Here is a 21,351-nt window from a genome sequence, read left to right on the forward strand (position 1 = left end):
CTCTCTGGCGAGACTTTCAAAAACACTTGGTGAAAGCTAATTCCCTGGGATCGAGGATGCGTTTGCAGCGCGTCCTCTTCAATTTCCAGCATTGGAAGCGAACGCGGAGAAAAGCGATAGAAGAAGAACACTGAACAGCCATCATTGCGCGACCCTCCCTCGTCGTAGACTCCACGATAAACAATAAAGTCGCTCTGCAAGCTGCATACTCGCGCGCAAGCTGCGACAAACAGTGGCTTGGTTCACTTGTACACATACATGTAGCGGGACTAAATTAGAGAGGCAACCGTGAGATAACTGTGCTTGTTTACGAGACCGTAAGAGCTTCGTAGGTAGTTTTAAAAATTGTGCGTATAAAGAGAGCGCACTTTTCTCTTCCTCTCGCGTGTACCGATAAATATGTACTCGTACAAACGAGCGAGATACATAATTCGCGAGAATTACGTTCACGCAATTCCCACGACGGTCTACATTATGACGCAAGATTTGTTCTGGCTTCTTAAAATCTGCGTTCTTAAATACAGCCTAGATAGATCATCTGGATGGATTAGCTGCTTGCGAAGTTTCATTTGGAACACTCTGATTTACCGCTTACAGAATTTGAGTTTATCATTGCAAATATCTCGAAAAGTGGTGGGGGCAGAAGAAAATGTTTTCGGGAATGTTTAAAGAAGATCGAGTAGATTATGGTTAGATATACAGTGAGAATCGAAAGTGAGTATGCCTTTTACTATTACTGCCTTATGCTATTTTACTGTTAATTTATATTTCTACTTTATATTCATACTTTATAGCTTCTCAGTGAATTTTCAATTTATGCAACATACGCGTACGAATTTTTTAATAAATTTCGTGCCTTCGAAGTGTATACTCATTTTTGACTCTCGCTATACGTACGGTATCTGTTATCATTTGACACTATAATCGTTAGTATGATTTTCGTGATATCGGCTCTCGACGCTTAGCATCTCGTATTTTATTAGGTTGTCGGAAAAGTATTTTTCTTTCGCAAACGTGTTTTTTTGCAACAGTGCACCTTCGTACAAACGTGAAACCAAGTGTGTGAAATGTCGCGGTGTTTATCTCAACAGAACAAAATGGATCGTACGTAATTCGACAAAATAATATAAAAAAGCGTTGTGCGATTATTTCCTCATAAAACGAAAGAAACTTTTCGGGCAACGTAATAGATTCGTTAACCTCTGAATAAGGATACTCAACGTTAAATCAAGTTGCGTGAAACCTGAATACATCATAAAGCGAGTGATACTAAAGTAGAAAATGAACGGATAATTGGATAATCGTAATAACGCCAGTTCGTTTAATTCGACGCTGATAATAAAGTGTTTTTCCGGATGTTCTGAATGGAAATTTGATGTCGATTGTTTAATTGCTTCGAACGTGCGATCGAAACGGAAGGATCGGAACGATAGCACACCACAGGTGCAGAAATTGAAAGTTTAATTAAACCGAATAGATCGGTAACAAACGAAACGAAAAGAAACATTTTGTTTCCCTTCTCGTTTCGAGCTGTAGAATATAAGGTGCGGCGCGGAACGGCACGTCATTTATTTTTGCTCGCTTCCATCATATCTGTCATAAAAATATTTCTGCTGTAACGGATAGAACGTACCAAGAGAAAAACGCGTTCTCGTTCAACAATACCTGATATTTGCTCGGCCGTTTCCAGTAAATTAAAACAGGTTGTACAAAGCAATAATACGAACATTATTTTATTGCAATGTGCGTAATTAAACGATATAAATTCCTCTTCGTGCGTGTTCCATAATTCTATATTTACGTAGCTTTTGAACTCTCTTTGTTCACCCGACTCTTGCCCCGATGCCATAGCGGTACGCAAGTACTGCACGAGCATAAACGTGAAATCAAGTTCGTTGCTTGGTGTTTTCATATTTGTTTTTTCTGCTCGTTAAACGCATAGAAAGCACGGCCGTTTGAAATACAAAACTTGTAACTTATAAAACAATTCTCACAAAGAAAAAAACGTCTGCGGCGTTGTATTGAATCTCCTTTGTTCGACCACTGTGCACACAAACGGGACATTGTACGAGCGTAACTGCTTTTAAATTTACGATGGCCATCGAACAACTTTCATATTTGCAAAAAAAGAAGTTATCAAATCGCGTGGAAAGCTCTATCCATAAGTCACGATCGTATATTCGCTTTGTCCACGAGGTCACGCGTACAACAAACTTGATATAATCGCAGGAATATCGGTGAAAAGATGGGTATACTAATTAAACGCGAACGACCATCGAGAATACGGCGTCTTGAAACGACAGAACGAAAGAAAGAAGGAGGTTGTTCCTCCGAGAGAAGAAGTTATCGTAATAAAAATGGAGAAAAGGTACAACGAAGTAGCCTCTCTTTATGCAATTTAGCGAGACCATTCGTTCCACTCGATTCAAGTGGAAGTGTAAAGTGCTCGACCGACCGGTACACCGTCCGGTGAATAATAAATTAACGAAAGCCGGGATTATCGACGGTGCTGGATTACATCGAGTCCGCGGGATTATTGAACTTTTATCGGGAAGACACGGATAAAGAGAGGGGAGCGGCAGAGAAAAGAGAAACGAAACGGTCGGCAAGGACTAATCGTAAAACGGGCAAGAATAGGAAATGGAAGAAGAGACTCCTTTTCGCGAAGGAGTCGCTTGGCAATTCGCCGATCCGATAAACTCAATCAGCTTACTCATCTACCTACGTGTAGCTGCGCGTCTACTAATGATCCTTAAATCCAGTCAATCTCAATCGAGCTTCTCTTGTATCCTGATTGCAACCTGTACAGGCTCGCCAAAGCGACGACGCGACGTTCCCGACTATAATCGAAGTTAGAGATTCCCATTCCTTTCTCCCTCGATTCTTTCCATCAGGCGATCAGGCACGCGTCTTTCAATTTGCGCAGATTCTCTCAACGTTGATTACAAACGAGATATAAGAAAAACGTACGTCCGTACGAAGCAAGAAGTAGAAACATACTTGCGCAATAGTAGCGAGCATCGCTACCTCGTCGCAGGATATTCGATATGAGATTTAAAAGAAGAAAACATAACTTAGCGGTACGCGACTTTCAAAGTGACAGCGTGCGAGTAAAGTTTAGCGATTGAATTTCGATGCGATCTGCTCGAGGGTTGGAACAACTATGTCTAAGTGTCTCTAGAGTTTCTCATCCTCCATCCTTTTCCACGAGGGTAGAATGCACCAAATTCCTTGCCAGAGAAGCGGCTGAGCGCTGACAGACGAAGAATTAGTTAACTTCTTAAACATTGGCGACGACCGGGAAAACACCACCCCGAGGATGTTGGCGCGGAGCACAGGTCATCCGAGTTAGAGAAAGCTCAAGGTAATGATGCACCCCTAAGTTCGACATTCCAAGGGTTTGCGATACGTCAATTGCAATTGAGGTGCCAGACGAAACTTCGACTATTCCGTTAATTCTACAAATTAACCCTTTGCATTCCCCTTTGCTGTCCCGCCCGAGGGAACATCGTAAATCTAGCGAACAACTCGGACGTCTTCTCCAAAGGGACACAACGATTATATAATATAATAAATAATCATTTAAAAAATGATATAATAATAGCAAATATCAAATGTACGATCGATCTTTTCGAAGTTATTTCCATATTAAATGGAAGTTTCTTGTTACTTGTAGAATATTTTCAGCCGCGTCCACGTTATTTTGCATCTTGACATTTTGTTATATATCTTATACAGACGAGAGGGAAGAAACAAGTGTAAAAGTTTCATTGAAATTGTTTTAAATTTAGACGATAATTCTGACGGAGAAAAGTTTAAAGCGCACGCTGTTACCTTCCTGTAACGTAAACTTGATCAGGCGCGATTTTCATGATTCTCATGAATCAGACTACAACGTTCTATAAATATAAAATCGCGTCAGACGAATGCAACGGTCCCGTTAATTGGATAAGGGTATCGCCAAGCTTTCGTTTACGATACAACGTGATACGCTTCATGAAAATAGGCCAACGTGCAATTGATCCAGTGCTCGTCAGATCGCTCGAATAAGCAATTATTCAATCACGCGGGCACAATGAACGCGATCCACGGCAGACAGAATTAACTGGAAAACGTTAAAGTTAAAGCGCGCGAACGATGGAAATCGATAGGGACCGTTCAATTTCCGGCGGGAAGTCGATTTCACGAAAATCCAGTTTCGCGTCGTTTATCGATATAAAAATCCTTCGGTTGCTGGACACTCTGGACAACGAAGCAGAAAATGGAAGAAAAACGAGCCCCGAAACGCTAACAAGAAGCGGCAAAGGACCGTGTCAAATTATTCTGGATCAACACCAGCGTAGTTTTTTGTACAGTGAAAATGTCGCGGAGAAATTTTCCCTTCGTTACAACCACGGCCAGCGCCTCTAAAAAATTAACGAGAAATAATTCCAGCCGGGAACAACCGTGTTTTTCGTGTACAAAAGTGCTCTAAATAATAGTTTCACCGGGTGATGTCGTGCACAAGCTGGTAAGCTACTTTAATTTTTACGCCATTCAGGCTACTATGCTGTTAATTAAAAGCACGCTCGAAATACAAATTTTGTAATTATATATTTAACAGGTCGTTTCTTTTATCACGAACGTATGCGTAAAGTGAACAAAAAATACCGCTTTATTAGTTCGTTAAATTATTTCCAATTAAATCGACCATTACTGACGCGGATCGTAATAAAATAATACATTTCTCTTACAACGAACGTACAGTAGAACTCCGTTTATCGAAACGAAGTTTTAATTAATGTCCGTTTAACCGGACCTTCACTGGCTGAATTTATTTGTCCGATCGTGAGCTCGTGTTATGCGAACGAAAAATAACAAATAATAGAGAAACTTAACGTGGACTAAAATTACACAAACTGTTTGCCCTTTGGCAAATTTCAGACAAATCGAGCTCTGTCGCAGCTTCGAATTTTCTTTGAACGCCATTAACGATTTTCAAAACCTTTGCTGATCGTTCAAACACCTTCAAATATGAAACGAACGGCAAGCGCGAACAATTAAAGCCTGTTCCAGTCAGAGGTCAGAAGCTTTCGTCAAGGCAGACCGTCACTGACGGCCACTGATATGGACAATTTATTGTCCGGCTATCAGCGCGTGGTTTGTCACAGACGTACATACACGCGGATACTGTCAGGATAGAGCAACGTATATAAGATGATGGGTTAGGAGCTTAGGTGGGATGACCAAGCAGCTCCATAGGTATGCTACGTCACCGTTTGTAATACTGCCTCTAGCAGAACGTTACAAATCCCATAAACGTCACACGAGCTACGACGTAGTCAACGGAGAAGAGACGTTCTAATTTTCGGCAGGAATCGACCGACGCCCACACCGTTGTTTGCGTCGGGACGGTGCTTCGGCCACGGACAATCCGTCCCGGAATTGAATGTGCCTGAATTCGAATTACACGCTGAATCGTCCTGATTAACGTTCCTTAAGCGACGGTTCGCCGTACAAACCCGGTTCAATGACGAACACTAATATCCCGGACGACGATTGTGTTCAACACCGAGGCAGATTCCAATACGACTCGCGCTTGGCGATATCCTACGCGGATGTACTGCAAACTGTTTGATTCACGCGCGATATGTTTACGCGTTCTCCAGGAATATTGATGCGGTTGTTAGCGTTTCGTACGCGACGACGTTTACGTTTCAGTTGATCTCGAAGCGGATAAATTGAAGACCTTCGCTCCAGTGGATTGCCATACATCGTGCAGCTCGGTACGATATCGGTTGAAAAATGTCACTTGTAAAAAGTTTGTTCATCGCAATTTTAATATCGTTCAAACACTAAAGTTACTGTACTATGCGCTACCTATATGGATCTTCCTAGTCATATTTATAACCAATCCCAATCTCGATTACTTCAAATATTTTTCACCTGCTATTGCATCGTAATACACTAAAATCTCGACTAAAATCCTCTTATAGTTCCGATTTCGTGTTTGGATTTACCTCAAAAATAAAAAAATAAAAAAATAAAAAATAAAAACAAGGAAAAACAAACGGATTACTTCATGTAGCAAAAATTCACTTGAAAAATTTGTTTCCCGTTTGCGCGTACCTACGGCAACGAAAAATTTATCGATCGGACGCTATAAGCGTTATTTTGAAATCAAAGAAAACAAGAGCGACCAGAAATCAGAAAGGAGAAAAATCAATTTCAATCGCGATCGATGATAGCTTGGAGAAGGAAATGATGATAAGTGTGAAATTAAAAGACCTGGAGGTACGTGCTATACCTCTGACCCCGGTTCCTTCAGGCTGCTTGAGCAAAAAATTTGCGCAACCGGTTCGCAATTTGTTAAATGCGCGCCTCGCTTGCAGACATTTGCATACAGCGCGACGAAACAATTACTCGAAAACGGATAGTGCGCGGGCTGAAGAGCAAGAGAGAGAGAGAGAGAGAGAGAGAGAGACAGCGAACGAGAGCATCGATGCTGATAGAGCCCCCCACGTGGTCCGGTAGTGCGTCGCATTGCGCGCTCGCGTTCGAGTTCGCGGAACGGGTCAACAGAAAAACTACGATATCGTTCCATTAGCCAGAAATTGCAACAGAGGCGAGCCATTACTTAAGTGAAAAAGGAAGGAGACACCGAGGTTGGTTGCTTTCCATGGCGCTGCTCGAGAACAATCGCTTGCGACCGAAGGGAGACAGAAAGGGGTTGGCGAAACTTCGGACAGACGACGATTCTTCGACGTAGTCGGTCCTTCCTCCGCCCTGCTTTCCATCATGGTAACGTCATGAAAACAATGAGAGAAACGGGCCACGGTAATCCCGTGGCAAAGGCAGCGCGCGGAACCTGGTCTAGGAAGTTACTTTTCAATGAAAATTTATGACCGAGCCGAGTAGAAAGTGAGCAGAGTTTTGAAAACCCGTTCCACTAGCCGACTCCCGATAACCCCTTTCGTTGATTTCACAGAGAACTGAATTGTTACCGAGTGAAATCGCACCACGTAGAGTTATAGTTTCAGCAGAAAGCAAATCGTCTCGTTGCTTTGTTCTTCCGGATGCTATTTTACCAGCTATAGAACGCCTAATCGCTGAATGCGTTGGCTCGATAGTTCTAGGAAAAGCTGTGTAATTAACGTACTCGAAGATGTTGAAAAGCGATGAAAGAGATCCTTTGGTCGAATCTCTATTTTCGCGTTAAATTCTCTGTATTTGGTACGTAGAAGGCGAGAGTGGAAACGCGATGAATTTGACGAACTGATCGAGTCAAAATGATCGATCAATTCGGTCAGCAAGATCCTTTAGCCAGTGTTTTCAATCGTCGAACGCGTATTTGATCGAGGAACCGATCTCAGAGGAAGAGGTATTCAAAGGACGAAAAAAGAGCCGGAGAGTAACAAATAGCGTTGACTGAATTGCCGCGATAGCTTGCTGTTTGACGATTCAGCACGCGGCGAAACATTCACGAAATTGGAAACAACCTCAACGTGAGAAAAATTTATTCTTTTCTGCTCCGTTTCACTTTTCTTCGCCCTCTTCATCTTCCCACTTTGGCCCATGGCAACTGAGGCGATGTGTACGTATTAACTGGAAATTGAGTCCAAAACGAAATACGTTTTCCTGATTGAAGACTATAGGTTTGATAAGTTGCTGATCGATCCAAAACTCTTCATTATATCTTTACACGAATAGCATACGTTCGTTAATTATATTTTTAATTAGATCACAGAGATACGAACTCTCCGAATTTGTTGCTACTTTACTTCGCGTAATTTCTCGTTGTTCAAAATACAAGCAAAATATAATCGCGCTTCTATCTCTGATAAAATCCCATAGAAAAGAAGATTTAGCGGCGATAGCCATAGATATTACCTTTTTATCGAAGCTATTTTATATTAGACTAGTCGAATTGATATCTTACTACAAACATAGAGATTAAATATCTCTGAGCGAATGGCATAAATTATTCTCGTAAAAGCGAGCACCGATCCACTTTACCCTGCTTTCACCCAGCAAATAACTTCTCACAGAGTTCAAGATCAACATTTTGGTCGCATCTGATTTGCAAAGAAATCGAGATCGCAATTAAAGCCTTGACAAATTTAATCAAGTTTCATACGCGTAGTCGTAGAAAAAGTTAGGTCGACTCGATTTCCTCCGACGTTTTATACGTAGAAAAGATGAATTCTATGCGATTCGAACTAACATTGGTCGTACGAAAACAGAAAATACATTTATACCGTACAGACACACGAAATACCATTACCATGCAGACAGATTTTACAAACGATTTCCTTTCGGGGGCACAGAGTTGTGAATTCCTCACATCCGCGGTAATGATTCGGAATTTGGCTACAGATGTTGCCAACTCAACGTCCGGGGGTTGGCAGCTTATGGCTTCGGCTGCAGGACTGTTCAAGTTCCATGCGTTATATCGGCGAGCAGATGTTATCAACGTTCTAGCTAATATTTCTAAATATTCCGTTACCTAATCTTAGAAACGACGATATATGTAAAATATACAACGCTTGGCATTTGAACGGAACAAAACACGTTCAAACTTTCGGGAATTATTATTAAAAGTCTTTGAAAGACATTCCAGTGGAGAAAACGAATTTTAAGGCACAATGTAGCCCGACTGAGGAATCGTTTCACGTAAATGGACATAATTTCGCGTTTCACGGTACCGAAAGCTCGCGGGATAGCAGGCTAACGCGTAATAGAATCGTGTAGCAGCTAAGGGCGTGCAATTGCCCCGCAATTTCGCGTAGCACGCTCGAAACAGCGTCGACATCTCGGCGAGAAAATTTTCTTGGATGCCTGGTAGTCCGAACAGGGTGGCCAGGCAGCCTGAAGAATGGCCGCGAATGCAACCAAAGTACGTTTTCCTCCGGTTGTTGGATTTGGTCCTCGACGAGATGACATGCGAGCGTGTAAGTGGGCGCGGGAACCTCGCCTGCTTCGCTTCGCTTCGCCTCGTCACGCCTCTCCCCGTTTCACCTCGCCTCGTCTCGAACGTAGAAAAGCTCGGTGACAGATGCGAGACATTTAGCAGCGGGCTGGCTGCCGCGCAACGGCCCGTCTGCCGCTTAATCAATCTAAGGTGTCGGGAGGCATTACAAGCGGTAGCGTGGCGAGCTTTTAGCGAATTCACGAGAACCAGCAGGGTCAGCTCGCGCGTCCACCGATAACTCTCGGTCGTCTGCGCGTCGATATTTTCCAACTTTCGTCGTCTACCGGCGTGCGCAACGCCCGTATGAAAATTACAAGCGCGCATAAATCGACTTCCCTTAGAAAGAACTAGGCTCGATATGTCCATGAAAGCCGTACGAATGGAGATCGACCATTTCGCACCGTCTATCGTTTCGTGAGTAATTTGCTGATTATTGCGAGAGAGTACGAAGCTCGCTACGTATATGAGAATAAGAAGAGAAGAAAGTAAAGTTGAACGAGTATGAAGGATAATTCTGAAACTCGTCGATATTACGGGCGAACACGAAACAGTGGAAATATTGGATTAGACGGATACGTAATAAAATATGCACGCCGTAATTATTCAAAGATCATAACGCAGTGTTAATGCCGGCAATCATCTCTTCGAATATCTCGCTGAAGATAATATTATCAATTTATGATCTTCTAGTAATAACCCTTGAACGATCCTTTATACGAAGGGCCTAGATGCCAAGTGCTATATTCGTTGCTAATTGATTTTGCGGTTGTAAGTGCACCGGGATCCATATGATGTTCATTAACTCTCTCACCTAAATTCATTTCCCCTGTAGCGTATTCGCTCGTGGATTTAAAGCACAATATTTGAAGGCAAGATCGATGATATCTCGCGACTTTGCTCCCAACCCGCTACGCTCCCATATAATTTCAAATTATTCTAGTTTATACGCATTTTAAACAGACAGATATAATCTTACTTTTGGTAGCCAGCAACAGCAACGGAATATATACGTATATTCGCGACGGTACCTATTCATCTAAATACGAAGTAAAAGCCATTCGTTTTGTTGCAATTAAAATAAACGTCGCTGCATTTCGTGACAGCCAAACGGCGACGTTTTTTTTTTCCCCTCCTGTCGACATAACCGTGAAAATTGCGTGGCATATTCTTTGAGACTGAAGTGCAACATTTTTCATATTGTCGAGTTTGAAAATTGTCAGAGATCGTTTGCAATAGTAATCTTGCTGCTCTTTGACGGAGTTAATTAAACCTCTCGGACATGAAACGTCAGATATGTAGTTTTCTGACTCGGAAGCAGAGAGATTAAAATTGTACGATGCACGTCGCAGTTGTTGAATTCGCTGTGTTGTTTATATTCTACACGTTGCACGTGTACATTACCTATTTTTAATAAATTGAATACGATGTAACGTTCCATCTCTGTTTTTTTTTTTTTCAATTATTAAATATTACAATGAATATACGTCAACGTTATCCAAAGGCTTGAATTTCTTTTATAAATTCATGGACATTGCCTGTAGGATGATTCTTGCTTTTCACGATGCTGTTTACGTCAAAATGGGCAACAAATGATCTAAGAAGATACTTTTAGGAAACAAGACATGGTGACGAATTTTTTACATCCGGAGAACTCGCGTTCGTCGCTGAATTCCAAATAACATTCTTCAAATAGCCATTCCAGTCTCACTTATCTTAATACAGACACCGCTGTTCTCTCCCATTTCACGTCCTTTCTTCATTTCTTTCAACTTCCTGCATACGCGGAATTTTCTTGTCCTTTTCTGTTTCATTTCATTATCTTTGGACGTTCTAAATTGCCGCCGTACCGAACTTCTAACGCTCCTTTTATTCCTCCATACATTCACACACGTATATTTCTACGTTAAAGCACACCGTAAAATAACCCTTTGACAAAATCGTTATATCAATGGAATAAGAAATATATTTCGAATTACAGCTGGTTTGCAAGAAGAAGTTGCAATTTCGACATCCCTTTGCTAAATTACAAAAGGAATCGAAATAGTTTATCGAAATTATTTCGATCGCGCTCGAATCGATAGGATACTCCACGAAATTTAGTCAAATAGAAAATGTTAGTATAGTAAGGAATATGAAACAGAGTAGCGCTGTATTAAATATTATTTTAGTTTCTTCTCTTTTTTCTTTCTTTCCTTTTTTTATTTTATATCTTCTACATTTCCCTGTTCGCACGAATTTACAAACTATAGTTATTTTCGTGCGAACAGAGATCCTTATAAGACACCATGCAACACGATATTCGCGCGTAATTAACATTTATTCGAGTGCTTCTAAAACGGAAAAAATGTTATTCGTTCTACTCTGATGAATGATTAAAGAAGTCAATTTATATTTACGTTCGTATTTAACTTATTTTATTCGAGCGTGGAAATTAATTCTATTTACATCGATATGTGCGAGATTAAAAAATTTAATAACGATAAATGTGGGAACGGAGCGTAAAAATTTCGATGCTTTCGGTTAGACATTAATGGCAGCTGGGCTTTATTGATCAATGGTGGTGTGTTAAGTTCTAAAAGACATCGACGAGCACATCCATTACAGTTTACTCCGAGTGAATCGAGTACGAACATTAAAGGTGATTGCTTCGAAATCGATCACCTTCCAGTTTCACGACCACTCCACTGCCCTCCTGTAAAAATTGGAAATGTTATTCATTTATTTATCGTATCATTTTCGAATTCGGCGTAAAGTATAAATTCCCCATCGATGTAAAAACTATAGAGCGTCGTAAATGTTAAACGCTCTGTCTCATTCTCTCGCCGGTAAAACGATAAACCCACGCTCGAAGCGAAACAAGTACATTCTCGTCGCCGTTTTTCGAGCTTCAAGTGAAAACATTTCACGTAGTTAGCGTTCCATGCGGGATTTGGAACTTCGCGAAACTTCGTATTTCACTTTGGTAGGTTTGCACGGCCGTTATGATATATAACGAGACACGCGTTGCAAGTAAGTTGTGTTCTCCATCGCCAGAAAGGTATCGCGTATACGTATAATTGCAGAGAAAACGAAGCTGCTGGAATTTTCAGAGCGTGGCAGCCACGCGCAACAGAAATAAAACGGATATTTCATTTGTTCCGTGCTTCGCTCGATTCAATTACCACGTTCACTCCCGCGAGCCACAACGAGCCAAATATTTTTAATTTACGCACAAACAACGTCAGACTCGCGCAGCCTCCGTGTTTCGCGTAATCGAAATAAAAATGTGAAAAAAGACACACGTACACAGCGATAGACGACTTCTAACGTTGTTACCATTTCGTACAACGACGATATCGTCGCTTCGTTTTAAGGACGAAAGAGTAGCGAAACTTATATCGAAATATCAAGATACGTCGGTGGAGCATCTTTCCTGGTGGAAAGAAACACGCGATGCTTCGCGTGAATGTATAGATCTTTGCTCCTCTTTAATTTCGATTCTCTGGACAATGAATGGAGCGAAAGATATCCGTAATGTATGTAATTTACACTGAAACAGTCGATGCTTGGTGGAGAGGGGAAAAAACTAAATGCAGCCGGCGGATGAAATAGGCGTTCGTCGTTGAGCCGTGAGCCACTGCGAGGGATTCGTCGATTAAAGAAAACGAGCGATCGAAGGAACCGCGCGCGCAACGGAGAAAAGCTGAAAGAGGAGAGCGGTACGAAGGCAAGGAAGGGTGCACGGGAAGCTAGCAGAGCGCTCGTTACGTGCATTTTAACGCTATCAGAAATTCCTTGCTCCGCGTGCAACGGTCGCTCCTTTCATCGAGCCAGACACCCGAAGCAATGAATTTACACAGTATTTCGTTCCGAGTTTTAATCTCGTTTCACTCAATTTCGCCTTTACCCGGGCTTCGCTTCTTCTTAAGTCACGGTAATGAGTGAACATGCTTCGAGGAGCAGCCTCTCCGCGGTATGTATTTTACGCCCAACAGAGAAGCTGAGCTCGCCTATCCTAAATTACGCTGTGATGCGCTCCATAAATCGGACGCAGTTATTTACACGGGCCAAACGAAAAACCGCTTTCATATCTCTCGAATTGGAATTTTTTTTCATCGGTTAACTACCACTCTCTTGGAGGAATTGCCCATTTACCTCGATCTTTTTGTTGCTTAACCGTTCCTGTAAAACAGTCCCTATACCTCGATCTCCTTTTATTTGCAACGTTCGATGACTCGAAATATGTATATATATGTTTCGTTTATTAATTCCAGGACTGACATAGTTCGGAGGAGACTCGCTCTGTCACGATATTCCTGTAAGATGTTCGTTCCCTTTGACAATTGTTCAAAAGCTAATTAATTTAATTGGGAAGACCGGTTAACTACGATTTATCGGACAACAACAATTAACGCGGTATACATGGGCTATAGGAAAAAGTTCTTTTATACTCGATCTGATGCAGTCGTTTTAAGTTTTCTGCGGGAAACAACGCTCGTGTTCTCGCTAACTATTTACAGTTTCCCTTGAATGCAACCATCGACCGAAATTCCAGGGAATCTCGTTTCGATTCAAATATCTGCGCGATTCATCGTGAAACAACAGGATATCTTGTTAGGAAACTCGTATATCATCTGCACCGTCAATCAGAAATTCTCTCCCTCGTAATATTTGCTTCATTGTTATACGCCCGGTGCACTATGAGTCCTTACTACCACGGAATATATTAAATAAAACGGGTATTTTTAACGCATAACGCGAATTTCAAACAAAATGTCGAGATTTCCGTACGTAAACAAGAGACTGTGCGTTTCATTGTCAAAAGATTATATCGTGATTAATTACTTTCACGTGTAATTGATTACTATCACCGATCAAACTCAATTCGCGTTCGCATGCTTCAAATATACACACACGGTGAAACTCTATTACCTCGGTATATCACCGCGATGCACTGTTCGTTTCAGACACCGTGCAAAAGCGGACGAAAATCCCCTGCAAATTATCCATTGAAAATTGTGCGAATAATACAGTAAAAGACCATCGACGCTGAATTTTCGATTAGCGAGATACTTGAGAAAAATATTCGACTAACGCTTGCACGTTACACGAATATTATTGCAAAATAAACTAAGGGCTCGCGGAACGCTAAGAGAAAATAGATAGCGTGCTAAAATGTTAAAAAAAGGAAGATAAATTTAAAAATAAATGCAGAAAAACTCCGCGAAAAAATAAGAGATATTTACACTAAAAAATATCGCGTTTATTATCCCTCGAATAACGAAGCGTTTATTAAATCGCGGATATTAAAGTATTAAACGAAAGAAATCCGAAATACACATATCGATGAAACGAAGCAACGCGAGGACAACGAACCCGAAATGCATTAATTATGTGCGGTCTATTTTCCATGTCGAACACGAAGCAACCTCTTCGGGATTGTTCCGATAACAGCGATAACGTGAAATCCGCGACGAAAGGGCAAATCTGCATTTAAGTTGAACGTCATTGGTGTGGGCTGAAAGTCACGAGGAAAAAGGAAGGAGTAGGGTGGGAGACAATCGGAGGAGTTCGAGTTAGTTGGAAGCCGCGCGGAAATGAATTGAATAATTTGACAGAGCAGAACGAAGGAATGAAGCGAGTAAGCTCGAACGTGTGTTCTCGGAAATGCTTCCGAAAATTCCGAGAATGAGGTATCCCGCTACCGTTTCACTTTATTCCGCGTCTTTTCGTGCGAGCTTTTCCGCCACATTTACGTCACGCGAGGAAGAAACATCCTAGCGGACGACGTCGAAAAATAATTTCCGCTTTGACGTTTGACAGGAATTCCACTTTTTTTCTCTCGCTGTACGTACGGCGCGAGGATTTCTTCGGCCGCTCCGCCTCCCCCCCCCCCCCTCTTTAAAAATTCTTTCGACAATTCTATTTGACGCCGCGCGAGTCTAACATTGCGGTTTCGAGGGAACAACGAACGTCGTTGTAAGATGCACCGTATCCAGCACGAAATCCAGGCGACAACCTATTTCTGATGTCAAAGACATTAAATTGCAAAGGGAGACCAACATCTACGCGCAATATTATTTCTCGTTCCAACCAATTTCCATCGCTGCCTGAATAAATAAACGATCGATTAAACCTCTCGAAAGCAAACTTCGCTCCATCTACGATACTTCGAACGCAGCCCAACGGTCAATCGGAAATTCTATTTCCAGCAGAAATTAACAATTTCCAACAGAGCCGATTCGATCCGGCAATATTTTAATAAATCTGGCGGCTCGTTTATTCATCGACCAGCCGCTTCTTTGCCGTCCTTAAATAAATGATTAATTAATTCCGTGTCAGAGCGGTTTCGTCGTTGGTGTTCACGACGGGACACTTCGACGCTCGTCGTCGCCTCTTCCATCTCCTATACGCATCTTGAACGGCTGTCAGTTAAACTTTGGACGTATTCGCCCCCGACCAACGCAACGTTGACAAAATCCACGATACAAAATCCTTCGTTCGTTGCAGCGTGTCGCGCCGGGCGTTTCGACAATAGCCTAGAGGCGTCTGAATGTTCCGCGCCACTAACGCTGGCTGAATTATGTATTTCGTTATCCTGGAAACGTCGCGATAACAATTTGTCAGCGTGAGGTCCTGCTCGTCCAGCGTACGTGTACGTGTACTTGTACGCGCGTTGTATCTGTGCGCGTTACATACGCCGGCGAATAGTTGAGCTTTCGGCTCTTGGTTCGCGCAAAAGTTCCACCGAACCTCGTAATAGTTTCGTCATTTGTAATTATGCAGCCTTCCGGGACTAATGCGTCGCTCGTATTCATCGGGAGAAACAACGCGATAGAATTGGCGGATGGAAGAACGTGCTTGGACTTAGCGAGTATAGAATATTGGTAACGAGAAAAGTGAGAGAGATTCCAATGAATCGTGCATTAGCTGATTGTTACGTAATTGCGGCTGGATATCGTTTCTTTCTATTATGTTGCACGCTGATGATTACATAGTGAACCGAGTAATAAATTCGCTCGCTTTCTACCAATGTAGAGTTTCAAGAAATGTGAAAATTATTTAAAGAATCTAAAATACATATAGATTGCAACTTTTTATGGAAGACGTATATTTATTTTAGATTGCAAGGTTTCACGATGATTAATGGAACAGGGCAGAGTTTCGTGTCTGTCTCGAAGGACTGAAGTGTAACGTTCACGAACCGCTGACGCAACTCGGAACATTATCTTCCTAAACACACAGGTGTATATACATTTACAGTCAGATGGGATAAATCAGGTATTTCTCGACACATTTTGTACGAAAGCAATAACACGTCCCCTGTGTTCTCGCAAGGAAACGCGAATAGACTTATTAATCGATCTAACATTTTTTGGAAATAAGTTTCGTTATGGTCTTCGAATGTATTTGCCTAAAGTGTATAGACACGTTGGAGTGAAATTTGAATATTCTCCTAGCTCTGGTGTTTAATTCTGATTTATTTAGTGTTGCAGCAGGCCAGAGAGCTGGTTAGTTTCGTAAGGAACTGCGCGCGTACTTCTGAGGAGTAGGTGACAGTATGCACTCGAGAATAAGGTCAGTTAAGAGCAAACTACGAGAAGGAGCTAGAGAAAATTAACCTGTGTCGTGAGGTTATATTTGCTACGAGGATTAGAAACGATCGACGTAGATTTAACAAAACGAAGAAAAGTAGTCTTCTAGAGAGGTAACGAACGTCCTCGTACAAGCTTCTAAGGTACAAAATGAACGAAGTACAATTTATTGCGACATCCGCCTTGCTCGCTAGATTTAGTTGTCTCTGACTTCCATTTATCTCCACGGTTAAAAATTTTCCCGCTGAAAAGAAATTCTTGCGAGACGAGGACGTCGAAGAAACCGTTGGTGAATATCTTTTGCAAGTCTTCGCGAAGGAAAGTATGTACGACGCTATAATAGCTTCGATACGTTATATTGGAATATAAAAATTGTTTGCAAACCGTACAGAGTGTCTTTTCATTCCATTCCAAGAATTTTTCGTTCGACCTACGTGAAACGCAATGCCTGGTAAATGCGGTATACAGCATGGCTGATTAAACGTTGACTTATATCACTGACGCAGCGTTCTACTTACGCGATACGCATCGATTGTTACTACATCTAATCACACATTGCTACGCATAGGTGACTAGATGAAATTGATCGGCAATTTTGAAATATAAATCTAGAAATTATTGGAAACTGTTTAATATTCGTTGCATCGGCTAGAGATTAAATATACATTATTAAAATTTTGCATTAAGTGCATACTGTTCATTATTAAATTCTTGCTTTTCACGGTGAACGATAAAATCTGTTTATAAAGTTGATTATTAATTGCACAGCGAAATGATTAAGAAGTAATCAAGAACCGTGAAAATAAATCGTCGGAAACTAATAAGAAGACCAACAGGAGAAAAACGTGTATTCATCGTAAGACGTTGAAAATTAATTATAAGTGAAGGTTCATTTAATTAAAAAAGTTTCTCGTTAATTGCGGACGACAGATTAATCGATCGGAAGGCAGCCCATAACAGTTATTTGTTAAGTCTAGTACCGAGTTTACGACTTATATTGTAAATTATTACAAATGTTCATGCTTGCCGTTACAAAATCTTTCGGAAGAAACTGTTTTCGATCGACCGTTTTCTCCAATGGTCTATCCGACTTTTCAAATCACAAATCTCTCGAATAACGTTTCAATATCTTTTTAGAGTCTAACGACTATTTTACCGTGTATCCATCTCCAACATGTAACTAATTACGTTAATTGCTCATTTGCATTGTGTCGAAAATAAGGGTTTTATTAGGCAGCATGGAAGAAACAGTGGTAAGATATCAACGCGTTTCACGGAAGGAAATCGTTGCAAGTCGCATGCTGATGCGAGTCTAGATATAAAGCGATTAGTAGCACGACAGCGCGAAATAAAGGATTTTAACGACATTCTTTTAGGGTCGGAATCAGATTACCTTTCGTAGCGATCCAATTTCTTGCATGCAAAGCGCTGTTACACGACCGTGCGGTTGATTGCAGCTCTAGGATGTATGTCGAGCACGAACGATTTCGTGCACAGACCTCTTTTTCAATTTACAACGTTATTGTAACTGCGTTCTGATTCCTGTCTGTAGTTTCGCGCACGATTGCCCGAAATTTATATCGTCGTTCTACGAACTAGAGTCAAAAACAATACAGCGAAGCTATTACAGACAAGGAGAAAAAAGCTCGTTTCATATAAAAGCTCTGAGAATAGTCGGAGAATTTTATTTTCTCTTCGGATATTTCGCATCTCTAGCTGCCGGTAGTGCCGTTAAAATCAACAGAATTTATCGCCACACTTGCCAGCGCTTTGAAGCGAGTTTCTCGATCGACGAACCACTCGACGAGCATTATAATATTTGAACGTTGAGCCACAGTTGGTCAGTCGTGCCATTCCCTTTCGATCTGCTACGCCAACAGCGACGTTTCATTCCTCTTTCCCGACAAAGAGCAAGCGCAACGAAGCAATCACGGCTAGCGCACAGTCAAAGAACAGCAACGAGCAAAGAAGATAGAGCAAAGAGAGCGGAAGAAGGTTTGCACGCAGAGCGCGCCAGAGAAACGATCGCTCAAAAATTTCCAGCCAAGTCGAATGATAAAACTTCAAACCGGTGCGAATGCAACCGGAATTTCGCGTCATTAGATTCAACGGTAGCTTGAACAACAGATACGAAGCCGCGCAGACTCGACTCTCTTCATTTTCTTTCCCGACACGTAGTTGTACACTCTGGCACGGTCCTCCACGCCGTTTCTTTCTCTCGCTTTTATTTATCCGCGCCTCTGTTGCCAAATCGTTCTACCCTTTTCTTCATCTTCTTATATCCTCGGCTCTTTTACCTTCTCTTCTGCAATCGGTTTACTTCAGCAACCACCATCCCTGACGATTTTCATCAGCGTTCCATTCAGTTTTAAGATCGAACACGATACTTTGCGAATTCCTGCGTTTTTCTATTTTCCACCGTTTATTGGTTTCGTTGCTGCAGCTTCTATCAAGCAACTTCCGGTTTGCTGCGATTCTTCGTTGAAATCCAACGATTTTTCGCACCACGGAAACGCTTGTCGATATGCAATTGTACTAGAGTCGATTGTCGCTCGGGTAATGTCGGTTTTTAACGCGAAAAATGACTCGTACAAATTCAACGTCGACACACCGCGTTGCGTTTCTTTGTTGTATTTATACGGTGTAACGAATAGAAAATATTGAGTGGAATGGAATTCTCCGTAAATAGTGTTTGCACGATGAAAGGACACTGGGTATGGAGTGAAACTGTGCGTGTGAAATCATTTGCGAAACAGTGTTTAATCCAGTTGTTCTCCTCCGATCTGTGTGACCTGAAATTAATGCCACATCTTAACAAATATCGCTCGAATATAGACAGTTTTTAAATATTTGATCCCAGCATCCGATATAATTTCATCGTCTTTCGCGTGCACCATATTTTTTGCGAATAAAAATAACGAAAAGCAAAGATAACTGAAAAAAACATAAACGTGAAAAAATGCAAACGTGGGAAGATGTAAACGCGAAGAAGCAACAAGAAGAACAGTGGGGTTAAAATTATTCCGGAGCGTGGGTGTGAGTTGGTTGACCGCGATTTTCCGAACGACGCAGCTCCTGCGTTTTTCCAGATTCAGCAAGCAAGATACAATAAAAATACGAGTATTATACGTGTACACGTGCACACCATCGATGAAATTCCAACACACCGTAACGTTCTAAAATTGAGAAAAGACATCTAAGCATAAAACGAAATCGCTTCTCAATATCTTTCACCGTCCGATCACGAACGACGATATTCACTGGCGAATCTTACGCTATGCGTCGGAGTGTCGTCATCACGATGCGTTCTTCCCGCGATTTCTTTCTTCTTTTCTCTCTCTCTCTCCTTATCTGGCAGCGTTCCTTCCACCATTTCATCACCTCTGGCTCTATCGACGCTTACGACGATCGAGGTAGGTCACGTCTCTATTTTGTATTCCACCAAGCTCGCATCCATTCCCGCGCTAAACAATAGGGTGCAGTCTGCCTCCTTTCTTCGAAGAGTCTGCGCAGGTTGAGCTCGCGAAAACCTGTACGAGTTACAGCGCGGATAGTCGCGCCAGGGAAAAGTTGCGAAATTTCCGCACTTTCCTCTGTCTCCCAGCCGCGCCGTTCATCCCTCTTTGTCTTCGTGTTTTCTCGTTCTCTGGCCACATCGAGCTTTCCTGGCCCCTTCTTTCACACGATACAAGTAAACCAGTGTTTGAAGATAGCGGTGGAACGGGACGTTCCTTTTATCCAAAGGTTCATCTCGATTTCAAATGCAAATGCGCCTGACGCGAGAAGGCCAGGAAGGCGAGATAGAAGGAAGGTGTACGCGGCAACTTGCCGCAGTCTGTTTAGCGAGTTCGCACTCAATCTAAGGCTCGGTCTTTTGTCCTCGCGATTTGCCCCGCTTCGCTTTCTCGTTTCACGCGATTATCTGTCTCGCGTTTCACTCCATCGTTCCACTCGCTTTCCAATTTCACCAACGTTCCAAGCTTCGCTTTCGATGCATAGAATTTTTATAATTTCGCCAATTGCCGCGTCTCAGCGTACAAATCTGTTTAACGAATTTCTCGAGTTAAAAGGAAACATACAGTCTTTTTAAAAGAGAAAAAAAAAGAAAAAAACCACATACGTGCAAAATCAAAGTGGAGGATATATCCAACGACGAGACCCAACTCTAGGATATAGAACTAAAATTCGCGAGGAAACGCAGGAAACCGATCGCAAAGCTCGTTAGCGTCTAACTTCGTCGTCTTCAATTTCGCCTCTCCGGGAGCGAACCACAGCGAACGAGGCAATTAAGCCAGTTATCTTAACGGTCGAACCGTCACAAGCAAGAAAGCCGAATCTTCGAATTCGTTAGGGATAAATCATTCCAGGCGTGAGCGCCGCGCGAGATTTTATTGCCATTTTCGACTGTAACCGAACTATTCCGGCTCTACCGTCGCCGCCCAACTTTTAACTGCCTCAGCAAACTTCGATGTTCCCGTGGTAACCCTGTCCTCGTGATAACATTCTGAAATCGTTAGTTGGAAATTCGTAGGTATTAGATATATTTATTTACTATTTAGATGAAAGAGAACCGAGTTACGTGGAACAGAAACTGTGTATGAAATTAATTATGAAACTGTATGCGAAATTAATTGTAAAACTGTAACTGACCGTCCTAAAGAAGCAAATGAATCGATTGACGGCAATTTTCGGACTGACGCGATTTCCTTTTTGTATTGTTCAGACGGATGTCTGCAATGGATTAGAGACTTTAGAGACTCCTATAGCTCAACCTACGAAGAACTGTAAAGCAAAATGATACGTTAAAAGACCAATGTGTAGGGTAAG

The 21,351-nt window shown here is 41.9% G+C and overlaps 1 protein-coding gene across 11 annotated transcripts in view; it reads right to left on the reverse strand.

Moving 5' to 3' along the window:
• LOC122577958 (TWiK family of potassium channels protein 18-like) overlaps window positions 1–21,351 on the reverse strand; it is a 361,683-nt gene that overhangs the window by 243,616 nt on the left and 96,716 nt on the right. For 3 of the 11 annotated variants that reach the window (XR_006320447.1, XR_006320449.1, XR_006320446.1), the window contains 4 exons: window positions 21,175–21,306; window positions 20,645–21,028; window positions 19,799–20,566; window positions 11,649–19,316 (listed from right to left, as the gene is read on the reverse strand). The exons of 7 other annotated variants lie outside the window; for them this stretch is intronic. The gene's annotated coding sequence lies outside the window, so the exon portion shown is untranslated. One more of the 11 variants, XR_006320448.1, reaches the window with a different exon arrangement.

The sequence above is a fragment of the Bombus pyrosoma genome, linkage group LG3, assembly GCF_014825855.1.
Source record: "Bombus pyrosoma isolate SC7728 linkage group LG3, ASM1482585v1, whole genome shotgun sequence".
In the NCBI taxonomy this organism is placed as follows: domain Eukaryota; kingdom Metazoa; phylum Arthropoda; class Insecta; order Hymenoptera; family Apidae; genus Bombus; species Bombus pyrosoma.